Source organism: Hydra vulgaris, chromosome 10 (assembly GCF_038396675.1).
Source record: "Hydra vulgaris chromosome 10, alternate assembly HydraT2T_AEP".
NCBI classification, from domain to species: domain Eukaryota; kingdom Metazoa; phylum Cnidaria; class Hydrozoa; order Anthoathecata; family Hydridae; genus Hydra; species Hydra vulgaris.
In genome coordinates this window covers 10578317-10596008 of record NC_088929.1, presented here as the reverse complement: position 1 = coordinate 10596008, position 17692 = coordinate 10578317, and the positions used below count along the sequence as shown (strand labels likewise).

At 27.8% G+C, this 17692-nt stretch overlaps 1 long non-coding RNA gene across 1 annotated transcript; it reads left to right on the top strand.

Annotated features, from left to right (window-relative positions):
- The first annotated feature begins 1905 nt into the window (after window positions 1–1905).
- LOC136085785 (uncharacterized) lies at window positions 1906–10322 on the top strand. The gene is made up of 2 exons (XR_010641172.1): window positions 1906–2879; window positions 8226–10322. It is a non-coding gene; the product is annotated as an uncharacterized LOC136085785 (long non-coding RNA).
- The last annotated feature ends 7370 nt before the right edge of the window (window positions 10323–17692 follow it).

Here is a 17692-nt window from a genome sequence, read left to right as displayed (position 1 = left end):
TTGTAATGTGAAAGGTGTTGGAGCAGATATTCGTTATAAAGATGAGGACCGTGCAGTTATAAGATCACACACAGATAAAAGTCTGTTATTCTTATTGGATGTAGCAGATATGGTTGAAAGAATGAAAAAGTCAGGCCCTAAACGTGTTAAGCAGCTTTCAAAAGATACTTCTAAATCTATTTCTCATGTATGTAGGGGCTTAGTTAACATGGCAAGGTATCTTTTGGATTGTGGAAATGACTATGTTATCCTGGGGTGGTTCACAACCGATCCATTGGAGAAAGCTTTCAGCAAGCTTAGGCAGGGTTCTGGAGGAACCTATTTTATTACTGCTCAGTCTGTCATAGAAAAAGTTAGAATCCAACATGCAAAACTTTCTCTCCAATTAGAAATGCAGTGTTTTGATGATTGTTTTAATGGTCATTCCTGTAATAATTGTTTTCGACGTTTAAATGAGCAGGAATGTGAGATTTTTGATAACTTACCAGAATTAGAAGATAAAGTTCAAGCAGAATCATTGCTTTCAATTGTATATATCGCTGGTTACGTTCAAAGAAAAAATGGCTATGATTATACTGATACAAAATTTTATTATATAAAATGCGGTGCCTATATTGATGACCTGAATAGAGGTGGTCTTGTTATTCCCTTTGATAACATTGTTCAGTGGTGCATTTTTTGTTTTATTTTGTTTGAGCAGTTATCAGAAGAATTTTGTCAATCATTTTTGATGAAACAATTTTTATCTGTATCGGAAAAGTTTCAATTTGGTATTGATGAAAGACACTGCCGCACTTTAGCAAACATATTTCTAAAAAATTTAGCAATTATTAAATCTCCAAGATGCTCCAAGGAGTCAAGACAAAAAGTTATAAAACTGTCATGATATTCAGTCTATTTAAATTTTAATATGTTATGTTATAACTTTATTATATTTTATTAACCTTAGAACTTTATTGTATAATTTTACTTATAAGACTCCTAGATCTAATTAATAATATACTTAATTTGCTTTTCTTGTCCACATCCACTCTATTTATTAGCGCTTCACTCGGCCTCCAGTCAAAAAAAAATTCGGCGCGTTGTCAAGGCCTGTATTTCTAGATAGCCATGGTTTAAATGAATTAAAATAATAAGCAATAGAAAAAAAAGGAGTTAATTTTGGCATGACAAACCTGTTTTATGAAACAACCAAAAACAGAGATTATTAAAAAAAAATTTTTTAAATACAATAAAAATGTTTTTTTATAAATATCTTTATTACTTTATTAAAAAATTGGCAAGTTATATTAATAAAAAAATTGCATAATAATATTGCGACATTTTATGTTATTATTACATTTAATTATTATCTATGATATGTACATACAATTTATATTGTATTATAATTATTCTTCATATTGATACTTTATTATTATTATTATTATTATTATTATTTTGTATTATTACTATAATTATTACATATATCATTATTATTTGTTTAACAATCTTTTCTTTTTTTTCTTTCTTATTTATATTTTTTATGTTTTTTAGGTGTCACTCCATTGACTAGTTTGTAACTATATGAGTGACACCTAACCAAATTCTATTAATTTACGAGAGCATTTGGAAATTTATATTGATATGATTAAAAAAAAAATTGATTAGTAGCTTAGTTGATGCCGGTAACAATTTGATGTGTTGCAGAGGACATTTGAACAACTTTAAATTACGACCTTGATATGAAAAGTTCTGCAGCCGGTTTTGCCGCTATAATGGACGAAAGTAAGTTAAGTGGAACAAAATTAACAAAAAGAAGACAGTATTATGTCAGCATAAGTTCTTTCATAACTATATAAAAACATAGCATGCTTATATCGTAATCAATTTACTTTTTGAAAATTTAAAGTTTTAAATGTTTTATGCGGCCGTGACGCAGTGGTTAGAGCGCTTGCTTTAGAAGTAGGAGATTAAGGTTCGAAACAAACTCTGGACATAATTTCGCGTCTTGGTAAAGAAGGAGGCGTGAACTTTCTAGTTAAATGCACTTCCGCGGTGACAAGACCGTTAGGTCTTCTTGGGGCACCTAACTACACCTTTTTTGGGGGCACCTTTTTTTACAACTCGACTGCCGTGGTGAACAGACGTAATTCTAACAGCTCAAAAAAGAAAGAAAAAAAATTAAAAAAAAAAAAATTAAAAATGACTATTACTTTATCCGAAATAAAAGATATTTTCATTCAGCACAAAAAATTCATTCAGCACAAAATACGGGCATTATTTAAAGAACAAGAAAAAGTATTCGTGGACTTACTTAGCGATAACTTAAAAATAATCAATACACGCCTAGATGATATTGAAACAAAAACATTGGATTGCACTAAAAGAATACACTTGCTAGAAAATGATATAAAAGACTTAAAAGAAAACTTAAATTTTCACGAACATTTAATCGACCAAAAGGTGAAAGCTGCTAATGATTCTAAAGAATTTGATAGCCCATATAATATTCCAATTTTAAACGAAAAATGCAGAATCTCCGAAGATAGGTTGAGGCGTAATAACTTAAGGATAGACGGAATTCCTGAAAATATCAATGAAACTTGGGATGAAACTGAACAAAAGGTTCAGAATTTATTATGTGTAAATTTAGGAGTAAAAGGAGTCGAAATTGAAAAAGCGCATTGAGTTGGATTTAAAAAAGAAGCCCGATCCCGAACCATTATATTGAAGTTGTTAAGGTTTAAAGATAAATCAAATATTCTAAAAGAAACAAGAAAACTCAAAGGTCTGAATATTTACGTGAATGAAGATTTCTTTCAAGAGACGGCAAGAATACGAAGGAAGTTATTTTTTGAAGCGAAAGTAAGAAAATTAAATGGAGAAAATGTAATCGTCAGGTATGACAAACTTATTATTTTAAAAAATGTTTGTAATAATTCTAAATGATATAGCTAGAATCTAATCTAATCATTTTTAATCTTAATTTTAAATATTATAATAATGAAAATGGTTAACAAATCAAACGTAACAAATCTTTTAGAAATTTTTAATAAACAAAACATACTTCTTTTGAATAATGATAATGATCCAGATGTAAACTTTTTTGAGGACGTCATAATCAACTCTAACTATTTTGATATTGAGGAAGTATCTAACCTCATGAATGCGTCACAAATGTTATTTTCAACTCTAACTTTACACATTCGTAGTATGAACAAAAACTTTGAAAGTTTTAAATCAATGCTCAAAAATATAAACTCTGAGTTTATGGTAATATGCTTGATAGAAACATGGTGCAGAAGTGAAAAAAATAGTGTTCAAATTCCAGGTTATAAGGCAATCCACCAAACTCGAGGTGGTGGCATTGGTGGTGGTGTATGCATTTTTGTTCATGACTCAATCCATTTTTAGAAAATAGAAATTTTAAGTATTCAAAACGCGAACTTTGAATTTCTAACCATCGAATTATTAAACTACATTAATAAAAAAAACATTTTAATAACTGCTTTGTATAGACCGCCATGCGGAAATAAGAAATCCTTTTTAAAACCCCTAAAATGCTTCTAAAAAAAAGTAAAACACAAACAAATTTACATCACGGGAGACCAAAACCTAAATCTTTTTAATGTTGAATCTGATAGCGATGTAAAACGCTTCTCAAACACTCTTTTTCAGTACAACATTATTCCCTTAATTAAAAAACCTACTCGCGTAACTCTTCAAACCGAATCTCTCATTGATAATATTTTTACTAACAACTTTACAACATGCAACATTCAAAACGGGATCATAAAAAGCGATATAAGCGACCACTTTCTAATCTTTTTCATTTCGGATTTTTTTTAAAAAAGAAGAAAAAGCAAAGTACAAAGGGAAGTAAAAGGGCAGATTAATGAAATTAATATTGAGGCGTTAAGCAATTATTTACTCAAAGTAAACTGGAAACAACTCAATAATTGCAAAGATGCTAATATAGCTTATGATTTTTTTTACAATGAGTTCATTAATGCTTACAATAAAGCGTTTCCGATGAAGGAAATAAAAATTAAGCTTAAAAGCCTGCAAAGTCCCTGAATTACAAAAGGCTTCTTAAATCTTCAAAGAAAAAACTAAGACTATATGAAAAATTCTTAAAAAATAAAACTTATCAAAACGAAAAAAAATATGAAATTTACAAAAACCTCTTTGAAAACCTGAAAAGAAAATCTGAAAAAAATTGTTTCTCAAAACCACTACAAAATAATATTGGTAATAACAAAAAACTTGGGATATAATAAAGGAAGTGATAGGAAAAAAGAAACAAGATCATGGTAATACTTTACCAAAATATGTATACATTGAAGATGAAAGAACAGTAACTAATGAGCGAAAAGTTATTGCAGAGAGTTTTAATAATTTTTTTATAAACGTCGGTCAAAACCTAGCAAATAAAATAACTCCCGGAAGTAAAATTTTTTAATCTTATTGTCGGGGATAGTGCAAAACCGCGTAACTAGCATTGGATAAAACCGCGTATCTACAGTACATTTTTTTTACTGGAAAAAGTTAAAATTAAATTTTTTTTTATTTCAACAGATTTCGGTTTCATTTTAGTATAAAGAGTATTATTCATGTTTTTTGTAATGTCAACAATAGATATTTGTTGTTAAAATTATTATTATCCAAATATAGTAGGCAATGCTAGTTACGCGGATTTGCACTATCCCCGACGATATATTAAAGAAGAGGACTGCGTGATGGATGAGCTTGAAGTATCTCCTGATGAACTTCGGTTTGCTTTTAATATGTTAAAACCAAACTAAAGCTCAGGTCTTGATGAAGTAAGCCCTTCGATTGTTAAAGAAGTTTTTGATATTATTGAAAACCCCTTACTAATTATTTTTAATCTTTCATTAAATAATGGAATTTTTCCTGACTTTTTAAAGCAAGAGTATTTCCAATTTTTAAAGACGGTGATACTTCTAAATTATTTAATTATAGACCTACCTCAATACTTCCATGTTTTTCTAATATTCTAGAGAGAATAATGCATAATAGGCTATACAATTATTTTATAAAACATATATTGCTTAATAATAATCAGTACGGATTTAGAAAAGGGCACTCGATAGAACATGCAGTAATTAAATTAGTTAAAGAAATTTTAAACGGATTGGAAAACAACCAATATACTCTTGGAGTTTTTATTGACCTCTCAAAGGCCTTCGATACTGTGGACCATAATATTCTTCTTTACAAACTTAGAAATTATGGTGTCAAAAATAATAGTTATAAATGGTTTTTTATCCTATCTTAATAATCGCAAACAATGTGTTTCTTATGACAAAACCTGTACTAAACTAGAAAACATTTCTTGCGGAGTTTCACAGGGATCTATTCTAGGGCCTTTATTATTTATTATTTATATAAACGATATTTACTTATCTTCTAGTGTATTAAATTTCAATCTTTTTGCTGACGACACTCAGGTTTTTTATACCTACTCAAACATAGAGTCAATCTTTATCATTATGAATCGCAAGCTTGACAATCTCAATGAATGGTTGAAAGCCAACAAATCATCTCTAAATAAAAATAAAAGCAAATATATTCTTTTTTCTAAATCCTCCAAATCTGAAACTTTGCCCCTAATACTCCCAAATATTTCAATAGAAAAAACTAATTTACAACGGACATTCTGCATTAAATTTTTAGGCGTTTTACTAGACGAACAAATAGGTTGGAAAGACCACATTAATTTAATAATTTAATAGAAAATAAAATTTCAAAGAGTATTGGAATTATGTACAAGACAAGACATGTGTTGGATAAAAACTGCTTAAAACTTATCTACTTTTCATTTATCCATAGCTATATCATTTATTGTAATATTGCGTGGGCCAGCATTAATCCATCAAAATTAAAGCGTATCTTAAATAAACAAAAACAAGCAAGCCGCCTTATATTAAATGCTAATAAATACACCAGTGCCAATCCACTGCTTAGAAAGCTTGGAGTGCTTAATGTTTATCAATTAAATATTTACAGTATTCTTTTATTCATGTTTAGATTTAAATATCGTATGCTGCCAAATTTTTTTGACGACTTTTTTGTTATTATAAATCATAAATATTAAACAAAGCATTCATTGCATAACTATCAGGTACCAAAAACCTTATTAAAACAGTCTAATTTCTCAATAACATACCGAGGGCCACATTTGTGAACTCATTCCTTCCAATTGAAAGTAAAACTATAATTTCACGTCAAACTTTCAAAGTTATTTTAAAAAAACAGTTACTTGATTATGACATATCTCAAATTCTATTTTATTTTTAATATCTTCTTTTTTAATTCTTAACTTTTCTTTCGTTTGTTTAATGATGTTTTGATAATTGCAAAACGATGCATAGTTTTTTTCAAAAAAATTGACATTTTTGGGTGGGGTAATGTGGGTCTATATGTCAATATGTTTTGTGTCGTAAAGAATGTAATGCTTATAAAACAGTAAATACCATTAAAATGAAAATTAGTACAAATTAGAAGTCTGACTGTGTTTCTGCATTAATTTTTCTGGAGTCATGTTGCTATGGATTCCCTAAGATGATCATTAAAGATATAATAATATCATGTTTTCAATTAAATCTAGCAGATAACGTAGCGTAGCAGTTTTGAAGAATTGCACGCTAAATTCGTTTTATAAAAACATGTCATTTTTGTAGAATAATGAACCTCTAATATATATTACTAAAAATTTTAGATTATTTTTAATTAAGCTTTTGCTTTAAATTCTTCCTTAAACATAATTTCACCATGGTTTTACTTTTATAAGTACTTCAACTTTTAAATTTGAATATCATATATTCAATTTGGAGAATTATAATATGATTTATTCTATATATTAAGAAAATTCGTAAAATAAAACTATGGAAATCAAGAATGCTATGCATTCTTTGGAAATTAGCTAACAGGGATATTCATTTTGCGTTTCTAGTTTAGCGCTTTGAACAAGTGAAAGTTTAAAACATCTATTAAAGTATTATTATGTTTAAACTTTTGATCAAATAATTTAAATATAATACATACTCAATGACCTCAGTCAAATTTAACTATAAGTTGGTATATTTCATTGAAAAAAGATATAAATGTAACTTAAACCTTCATTACTCCACTAAACAGGGTATATATGTGTCTATAGAATACAATTCAAATTAGTGCTCCTTAGACATCTTTAAAAATTATGTATAAACTTTTTTGATGTAGTTTATTAAAAATGATGTCTGATTATAATTTAAAAGTTTCTTCCAAAAAAGTATTGTTTTACTATATACATTTTTTTTGCTCAAAGTCAGAAATAGGTAAAAATAGGCTTAGATTACCCCCACTTAGACAATCTCCTCCTTATCCTACCCTATAGAAAGAAGATAATTAGAACATAGTTTTTGATCAATTCTTTTGTGTACTTTTAAACTTATTTATTTAACCTTGCATATTTTATAACATAAAACATTTAAATTCTTAGTAAAACAGAGTATTTATTTTATTTATTATTAAAGTGTTTATTGTTTTGAAAATAAAAAACAAATACGAACATTGTTATTATTTTAAAACATTTCAAAATATTACGAAACAAAACAGTTAAGTAATAAAAACATTGTTTAAGGTTTTGCCATATGTGGAAACCTTGAACAATTTTTACGTTTTACCCAGTTTAAGTTGGGCCGAACTGTCCCATCGTTGTGTTTATAGCATAAACAATTTTCTTTTTCAACAAATAAACCACTACTGAGTAATATTATGTATTAAAAAAACATTCTTAGACTATTGCTTTATATTTGGTGTTTACACATTGCAGAACTGTCTAACAACATTGAACATCATCACGTCTAACAAACTTTTCAAACAAACTGTTCAAAACTTTTTTTAGCTTTAAAAATAGTCAAAATATTAATTTAACTCCTTATGTTACGCAACAAACATGATTTTTCTTTGGAAAGAGAGTTAACGTACTACTAACCTTAAACTAGATTTTTAGCTCGTTAAAGCGCTTAGTCTTTAAATAAACTTGACTTGACCGACCTGACCGTATGACCATTGTGTCCTGTTCTGCTCTACTGACACATTTATGTATTTCTAAATACAATGCTTATTTAAACTTGGCATTTTTCTTGCAGACTATTTACTTTTCTTGGATTCTTTTTATTTAAATTTTTATGCTATCTAAACAGAGAACGATTAGTGCATTATTCAACATTTTTTTTTAGATCATGATGTGAAGAGATATGTTGTGAAACACTACCTTTACAACGAGGGGCAGACTAGAAAGTCTCCAAACGAAACTTGCTGTTTTCTTTTGCACTACCTGTCAACTATTCCTCAAGAGTATGATGAACTCAACTTTCATGTTAATGGGAAACATAAAAACTCTTGCTTTTCTATATTTTTTATGTCGCTTACTGACAATAAATGGATTAAAAAGGTCAACCAATTTTTTCCCAATCAGAAGATACAGCTTTTTCCTCTTTACCAAGACATTTTGATTATAAAAAGAAATAAGAAGGCATAAAAGAGTGTACAGCGTTCAAGATATAAAAAAATTATTCTATAAAGTAGTAATTTAAAAAAGTGTTTAGTGGTTGATTTAGAGAGTTCATCTCTGATTTACGATGTTAAAAGTTGGTGGCCAGTCCACTCTAAAAGAAACATTACCACAGTCAAAATAGTTAGTAAATCCAGAAACCAACAAACTCAGTTTGCAATAAGCAAATTTCACCATTTTCAATTCAATTGTGACATTATTGGTCAATGTGAAGCCAGTGAAATTATAAATGTTATTGTCAAACATACTTTTAAGGTAAGAAAAATACTCAAAAAAGTGTGAACCTCCTAGAACAGCTTATTTACCCAAACGGAAAAATTCTAAAAAGATCTGCTAAATTGAATGACTTAAGAAAGTGTATTAAATATATCCCGTATGATCATATTGACTTATAATTAACTACTGCAATGGCCTACAGTAAAAAACAACGATGGAGAAGCAGAAGATGTTAAGGAAAATGATTAAGCATAGCTGATAAAATTGCTGAAATAAACCTTTTTTTCTTATTTTTTTTTTAAATTTGTAAACAACTCATAAAAAAGCACTTGTTGAAGATCTATTTCAGTTTAGGATACTATTTTCTATAGCCCAAAATTAAAATCAAAATCAAATAATCAGTAACTATTTGTTAAATGTTAAAAGGGCTGAAGTCCACAGCGTTAATTGGTTTATAGGTTCTTTTAACACTGAACATTGTCTTACTGAGTCAAAAAAGGTGGCGCTCTTCTTTATCTAAGCTCTGATCATAACTATGTAGTTCGTGATGATCTTACAACCTATGCCTCAAATTTTCTGGAATCAGTTTTTGTTGAAGCTATTAACCCTCATAAAACCAATACTTTATTTGGCTGCATATATCGTCACCCAACTTTAAATCCAAAACAATTCATTGCGAACCATTTTTCTCCTTTACTTGATAAATTAACTTATGAAAAAAGTATTATATTAATGGGTGATTTCAACATGGACTTAAGTAATTAAAGAGAATCTCCTATTTTTTCTAATTATCTTCAAACATTATGCTCTTGCTCGCTTCTCCCAACCATTATACTTCCAACACGTATAACTTCAAAAACCAAAACTCTCATTGATAATATTTTTATAAACTCATATTCTCCTGAAACAATCTCTGGCAATCTAACAGTTTCTATTTCAGACCACATGGCCCAGTTCCTCTGTATTCCTGGTATTACACACAAAAAAAAAGAATATAAAAATCTCTAGAAGATGCTTCAAAAACTTTGAGACTGACACCTTTATACAAGATATATCTAGTATAAACTGGGAGGTGCAAATAAAAGACAAAAATTTAAATAAATCAATGATAAATTTTTTAATTATATTTGAAAAAGTTCTTAACAGACATGCTCCATACAAAGTACTAAAAAAAAAACAAATTAAACTTAAATCTAAACCATGGATGACCGCTGGTATTCTTAAATCCATCTCAACCAAAAATGTCATTTATAAAAAATTTGTTAAATCAAACAATATTAAAACAAGAAATCTACTCTTTGATAAATTTATGTAATACAGAAATAAAATTAACAACTTACTTAAACAATCCAAAAAAATGGATTATATTTCCTTTTTCAACAACAACCTAAATAGCATTAAGAGAACTTGGAAAGGAATATAAGAAATTATCAACATCAGACCTACTACATACAATAACTATTTCAACCTCAATATAAATGATAAAGTCATCTCTGATCCAACCACAATTGTTAATATTTTTAACAACTACTTTGCTATTATCCAAGAGAATCTAATAAACAAAAGAGTCATCCCTAAATATGATTTTAGAGACTTTCTAAAAAATCCTAATAAAAGTTCTTTTTTCTTTGAGCCAGTGACTGAAGTTGGGGTGTCGAGTCTCATAATGAAACTTCAAAAAAAAAAGTCTGGGCCCAAACAGTCTTCCCACATTTATTCTTAAGCTTATTCCAAACATAATCTCAAAGCCACTATCCATAATTATGAATAACTCATTTAGAAATGGAGTTTTCCCAGATCTTCTTAAGATAGCTAAAGTGACACTAATATTTAGAAAAGGTTCTTTACTGGATTACTCTAGTTATCACCCAATCTCTCTTCTCTCGGGTATGAGCAAGCTATTTGAGAAAGCTATGCGCAATGGCCTCTACAATTTTCTGGAGAGATTCAAGTGTCTTTGTGGAAATTGGTATGGATTTAGAAACAGTCGTTCAGTGGCTCATACACTAATATAACTGAAAAAATTAGAACAGCTTTGGACAATAAATTGTTTGCATGTGGTGCTTTTTTTGATCTCCAAAAAGCCTTTGATACAGTTGATCATTCCATTCTAATCAGAAAGTTGGAGTACTACAGTATCAGCGGCACAACACTCCAATGGTTTTCTTCTTATCTTCAAAATAGAACAAAATTTGTTTCTATTAATGGGATAGAATCTGATGGGAATGAATTAATGGGACAAATGGTGTCCCACAAGGCTCTGTATTAGGTCCATTGCTTTTTCTTCTCTTTATTAATGATCTTATTACCTCTCTGAAGTTTTCCACTGCTTACCACTTTGCTGATGACACCAATCTGCTTTTAATAAACAAACCACTTAAAAAGATAAACAAAAATGTAAACCATGACTTAGATAATCTTCTCCAGTGGCCAATCCAATAAATTATCACTTAATTCTAAAAAAACTGGAATTATTATCTTTAAATCAAGTCAAACAAAAATTAAAAAGCACCTGAATTTTAGATTAAGTGGTTAAAAAATAGATACTGTGAAATTAATCAAGTATCTTGGTATCAAAATTGATTCTAATTTAAGTTTTGCATTCCATCTTCAAGACTTAGCATTGAAACTAAATAGGTCCAACAGTATGTTGGCCAAAGTTCGACATTATCTTAATCTTGAAACGCTTCTTAATATATGTCATATGGTTTTTGAGTCTCATCTTAGATATGCTTGTCAAATATGGGGACAAACCCAATCTCTAACACTTAAAAAATGATCTCACCTCCAAAATAAAGCCCTAAAAATAATCTATTTTCAGCATTTTAACTCTGACCCAAATATCCTCTTCTACATATCAAAGATACTTAAGTTAAAAGACCTTATTCAACACTCCAACTGTTTGTTTGTTTAGAAACAGTAACATAAAACCTTACCTCCTCCATTTACTGATTTTTTTACTTATAAAAAAAAATACTCCTCACCAATTTCGATCAGCTAAAAGCTTCAAATTATCTATACCTAACATAAAACTGTTTGTTATGGACATGAATTGATTAAATATCAGAGCATATGCACATGAAATAGTCTCCCCTCACAGTTAAAATCATTTTCCAAAATTTAAAAACAGTCTATTTAATTTTTTATTAAACAAGTGTTCTTCCTAATTTTTATGCTGCTCTACTTCTAAATATCTAGTATCCATCTTAACCTTATTCATTTTAATGGTAGTTTATAACTACTATCTTTTCTAAAAACTTTTTCTACTACTTTCTTCATTTCAATGCTGATTATTTACTTCTAATACTTGCTTTTTCTTAACTTTTTTCAAATTAATATCATTATTCTATTTCCAACTCTCACTATTATAAATATTGCTATTTTTTAATATTGTTATTATTATTATTGTTGCTATTGTTGTTATTATTACTATTAATATTATTTTTATTATTATTATTTTTAATAGAATTGTTATTTTTATTATTAGTATCATTATTATTTTGATTATTATTACCAATAACTGGAGTTTTTATTATTAATGCCTATTATTATTACTGAAACTTATATATTATATTATATACTATTTACAATGTTGTTACTGTATATTATTAAAATATACTTTTCATTATTGCTATATTTTAATTAGATATATAAAAGTTTTTTATTCTAGATAGATGTATAAAAGTAATTTGAATTTTGTCCTAAATTTATCAAACTTCTTAATTATTATTCCATAAAGTTTTTCGTTTAAGTATTGTACTGTTTTACCTTTTTTTTTTTTTTTTTTTTTTAGTTTGGTATTTTAGTTTCTTATTATGGTGTTTACTTAAAATTAGTACTTGTACTATATGTAAATATTCCATGAAATGTAAAAACTATTTCAGAATACATTTGATTTGATTTAAAAAAAAATAATTTAAAATATGTTTGCTTTTAAGGTGAAAAACGTTATCCCCTTCTAAAAAATTATTTAACCACTAACAAATATTTATTCAGGGCGTAAAGGGCGTAGTACAGTTTTTTTAAGCTTCCTGAAAGTTTACATTGTTGGACTTCGGCCCTTTTAACACTTACCAATTCATAAAAATTTTCAATAAAATATAGTAATTATTTTAAAAACCCTTGTAAGCATGAAAGTACTGTCCAGATTTGTACATTAAATAAAGACAAAAAAAATCTTAAAAAAAGGATAAAATAATTTCACATTAGTTTGACTCAAACATTTCTCAAGTTTTACTTTCACTCAAACATTTCTCAAGTTTAATTACTTTGACTCAAACATTTCTCAAGTTTAAAATTAATTTTTTTGTTAGAAACTTAATTGAATTTTACAACTTTACCAAACATTTGAATCCTACATTCCGTGTATTTATTAAATTTCCGAGGTAGCTTATATGTGTTACTAATATGTGCTCTTAGATAATAATTTTCATTTATATTTATTTGAAACTTGTTATTAAAGTTTTTAAAATACAGTTTATTGTTGAACTGATGCATAAAAATTTAATGCTGATTAATATTTATTTACACATCCATCAACTTCATATCTTTTATCAAAGTTTCAGCGTGCTCACGCTTATCCTTTGTGTAGTTCTGCAAGAATAGTTTTGTTAGCTAAAAATTTTTTATGTTTTGATGGTTGACTATGGAGCCTATGACATGTTTACAAAGCTGATAAAACAATGAATTAAATTAAACTTGTTTTAAACAATGAATTAGCCTAAATTAAACTTGTTTTAGACTTTGTTTATTGACATATAGGCAAACTCGATATATAATATCAACAATTTTGGTGATTTTAGTCTGTATATATTTAATTTGAGGAAACCAGAATAAATTATGTCAACAAGATATCCTAAGAATCTACTACTTAATTAATTTATTATTTAAGATGTAGAAGCTTTAAAGGAAGGTTCATTTAGGCATATGTACTAAATCGTTCAATGAGGCAAATGTTGAACCTGAAGGTTCTAAAATTTGCAAATTAAACTATGTAGTACCTTTATTGAACAGGGAAATGAGGTCAGGTAGCTCAAAAGCGAAAGAACTTAAAATATTTTTAATAATGAATGCAAATTAAGTAAAAGATTTTTGGACTGCATCATTTATATAAATTAAAAACAAGGGCGGACCAAAAGTTGATTCTTTGAAAACTCCACTTAAGAATTTGTTCAAACTTCAATTTATTTAAGTGAAAAAAGTTAAAGTTGAAAACTTTTTAGGTCTCTTAATTTTTGAAAATCTTACATTGAAATATTATACCAATAGATTAATTTACAAATTAGCTAAAACTATCAGAAGTAAGAAGTGTTTTAAATGAATTCACTTTATTACAACTTTGAATTTATTCATTGTTAAACTAACTATGCAAAACTGCTTGGGGTAATGCTTTTGGTAGTGGCACTGAATGTAAACTGAAGTCTCTGTTTTCTACAACAGAAGCATGTAACATATATAATCAATTATAAAGATCGTTCTATTCACGGCAAATCACAGTTATCGGTAAATTATAGTTTACAGCAGCATATAGTGTTTTTAGTGTCCTTTTTATATGCAGGCTTGTGGAGTCGAGCCAGAGCCGTGGAGCTGGTGAGCTGCTGTTTTTTGGTGGAGCCAAAGCTGGTGTCGCAAAAATAGAGCGGCTCTTGTGTTTTTTTAAAGGAATTGAATGTTTTTTGTTTTTTTATTGTCGACGATTTTTATTCATGCATTTTTTAACTAATTTGTTGAATAAATTTTTATTGAATTTCTATTTTTTTGAAAATATTTTTTTAAACCACTAAAGTCTTGCCAAAACGTAATAAAAACGAATATTTGAACAATGTTGCACTCAATAAAATAGTATCCTTCAATAGCACTTCTTAATATGCTTTATTAAGAAAAAACAAGTATATTATAGATGGAAATATTCCTACAGTATTACATATATTGCCTTATATTACATTTTTATATTGATATTATGCTGTTAAATATTTGATGCTTGATTTAATGATTGAAGGTTATTCATATCTTAAAAATTATATTACCCAGTGGGTACGGGACGTAAGAAAGACGTCTTTTAAACGTTTTTTTAACATTTTGGACTTCTTTTGAACGTTTTGGAAGTCCTTGGAACGTTCAAAAGACGACTTTTTTGTAGGTGTTGTTCCCACTGGGTAGAATTAGAACTAAAATTAGAACTAAAAACTCTAGTTTTGGGTAAATATGAAAAAATTGTATATTTACCCTTAACATTTTTCTTTTCAAATCTAAGAGTACTGATAGTAATACATTAACTTTATAATCATGAAAGTTAGTTAAAAATTAATTGCTGTAATTAGTTTGGATTTGGGTTGGCAAATGTGATCAAAAAAAATATTCCAAATTTTGCGATTTTTGTTTATAAAGTAGGAAGCCGGAGCTGAGCCGGAGCCGAGCCGGGAGCTGAGCCAGGAGCTGAGCCGAAGCTAGACACTCTTTAGGAGCCGGAGCCGAGCCGTAAAAATTTTTTTGGGTTATACAAGCCTGGTTTTATCTACAAATCTAAAACTAATTTATCCTAGTTTGTCTTCATGATTTATAAACATTATTGAATAAATAAGATATTCAATAAATATTAGTGAATAAATACGATATTCAATAAACATTATTGAATAAATATAGTATCTTTTTTTTAAGCAAGGTTTCAAATAAAGAATTTCTTATTAATTTTCTATACTGCAGTCATTTTTCAAAACGCCTTCAGGTAAAAAAATTCAAAACGGACTTTTTTACAAAATAAGCTAACGTAGATGCCTACAAATTGAAGGCAAATTTTAGCAAAATTGTAGCAAAAAATTATTAGGAGAAACTCATTGTAAAAAGTTTTTTGAAACTCATAATTTTCATGAACTTTTTCATAATTCTAAAAAATATTCATTCAATAACAATTGCAGCCTAAAATTTTTACGATAAGTTTCTCGTGATAATTTTTTTTTTAATTGCGTTTTTCTCGAAATACGTAATAAACATCTTAAGGTGTTATGAAAAACGGCTGCAATATAAATATCGCTAAATGCAGGGCCGTCCCTACGGGGCGTCGAGGGTGTCTAACTCCTCAACAAATTGTTAGAAAAGTAATCGGCAAATTTTGTTTTTTTTTTGTTTGTAAATTTAATTACCTTCAATAAAAATATCAAATATAATAGTAATAATAACAATAAAATCAAATTAACCAATAAAAATAAATCAACATAATACTATATATAACTGTGCATTTAAAATATAAATATACTGGATAAAATATATGAAACAAAAGAACTAAAAACAAAAAAAATATTTTCTGCTGAAAAGATAACTTCTTTTAATTTAAACTTCTTTTAAAGTCCATTTCAAAGGCAAATCAAAATTTGGCAAAACTATTTTATTCCATAAATAAGGATCGCGATAAGAAATAATTAGTTGTTCAAATTTAGTTTGGCAGAAATTTAGTTTAGGTTCTTGTAGATTTTTCCCATAGCAAAGATTGTATTTGTTAATGGATTTTACATAATAAAGGTTTATAAATACATCAGGAGATAAATAATTTTTACATTTAATCATGAAACATAAAACATTATAAACATTTCGTATACATTTCATTTCTTTCATTTCTGGTTTTCTTTTCTCTCAGAAGTGGTTTTGAATTTGAAAAACGATATACAAAATTAATTAAGCGAGCTGATGTTTCTGATGCTGATAAAGAGATTTAAGTTAAGTTTTGATAAACGAATAATATAGTTGTTTTAATTGTTGTTGTTTTAATCGGCAAATTTGCACTTGCAGTTGACAAATTTAGAACTTTATTAGGCAGTTGGCAAATGGATGTAAAGGAGGACCTTATTTATTTTTTTTAGTTTTTTTTTAGTTGATTTTGTGTGTGTGTTTGTGTGTGTGTGTGTGTGTATTTGTGTTTGTGTGAGTAGTGATTTTTTTTGGAGTGCATATACAATCAAGAAAGTACTCAATGAATTGAATCAGAGCTTTAATATAATATATATGTAGAAAATAAAACTACGTGATTTTTTTTATCCTATTGCAATCATCTGGTGAAATACATTTTTTTTCCCGTTAAAATATTAATATAGAAATGGAACTTATTACGTAAAACTATTACATAAAACTATTGTTACGAGCGCGTGGATCTAAGCTTCAGGTTTGTATTTACTTAATAGGAATTTGTTTTCGTGACAAATTTTTTTTGAATCAGTAGATCTTTGGATTTTTGATAAAAGTTAATTGATTAGTTTTTCATATAAACAGAGTAGGCATTTCATATAAATTTCATCACGAAAATTAATTCCTTTAATTTTTAAGATTAGTTCGAAGCGCTCCTTACTAATTCACCTGATGATTGCGATATCGTAAAAACTTGAAGTTGCAAAAATTACGTATTTTTATTTTCCATATATGTATGTATGAATATAACGGTAAAAAAATGATAAAGAAAATGTATATATATATATATATATATATATATATATATATATATATATATATATATATATATATATATATATATATATATATATATATATACATTTGCTTTATCATTTTTTTACCGTTATATTCATCAACAAAGTTCAAATTTCATGCAATATCCTTTTAGTGCTCAGTTTTTATGACCTTTCAAAGTGTACAGCACCCTCAAAATGATTATAATTTAAAAAAAAGAAGAGATTATTGTATGAAGTTTGAAATTAGTCCGTGAATATAAATTTGGATGAAATATGTGAAGGGAGTATATTATAAAGTTGTTGCTCCCGCTTAAGGGCTGTGGGGGGGGGGGTGTAGCGGGCTCCCCTAAAAATAAAATAAAAATTTCTCATAATTTTTTTTATATTTCTTATATTCTTTTATAAAAATAGCAAATTGTACATTTGTGAAATGTCACGCTTTTTTTTTGACACTAAAAACTAG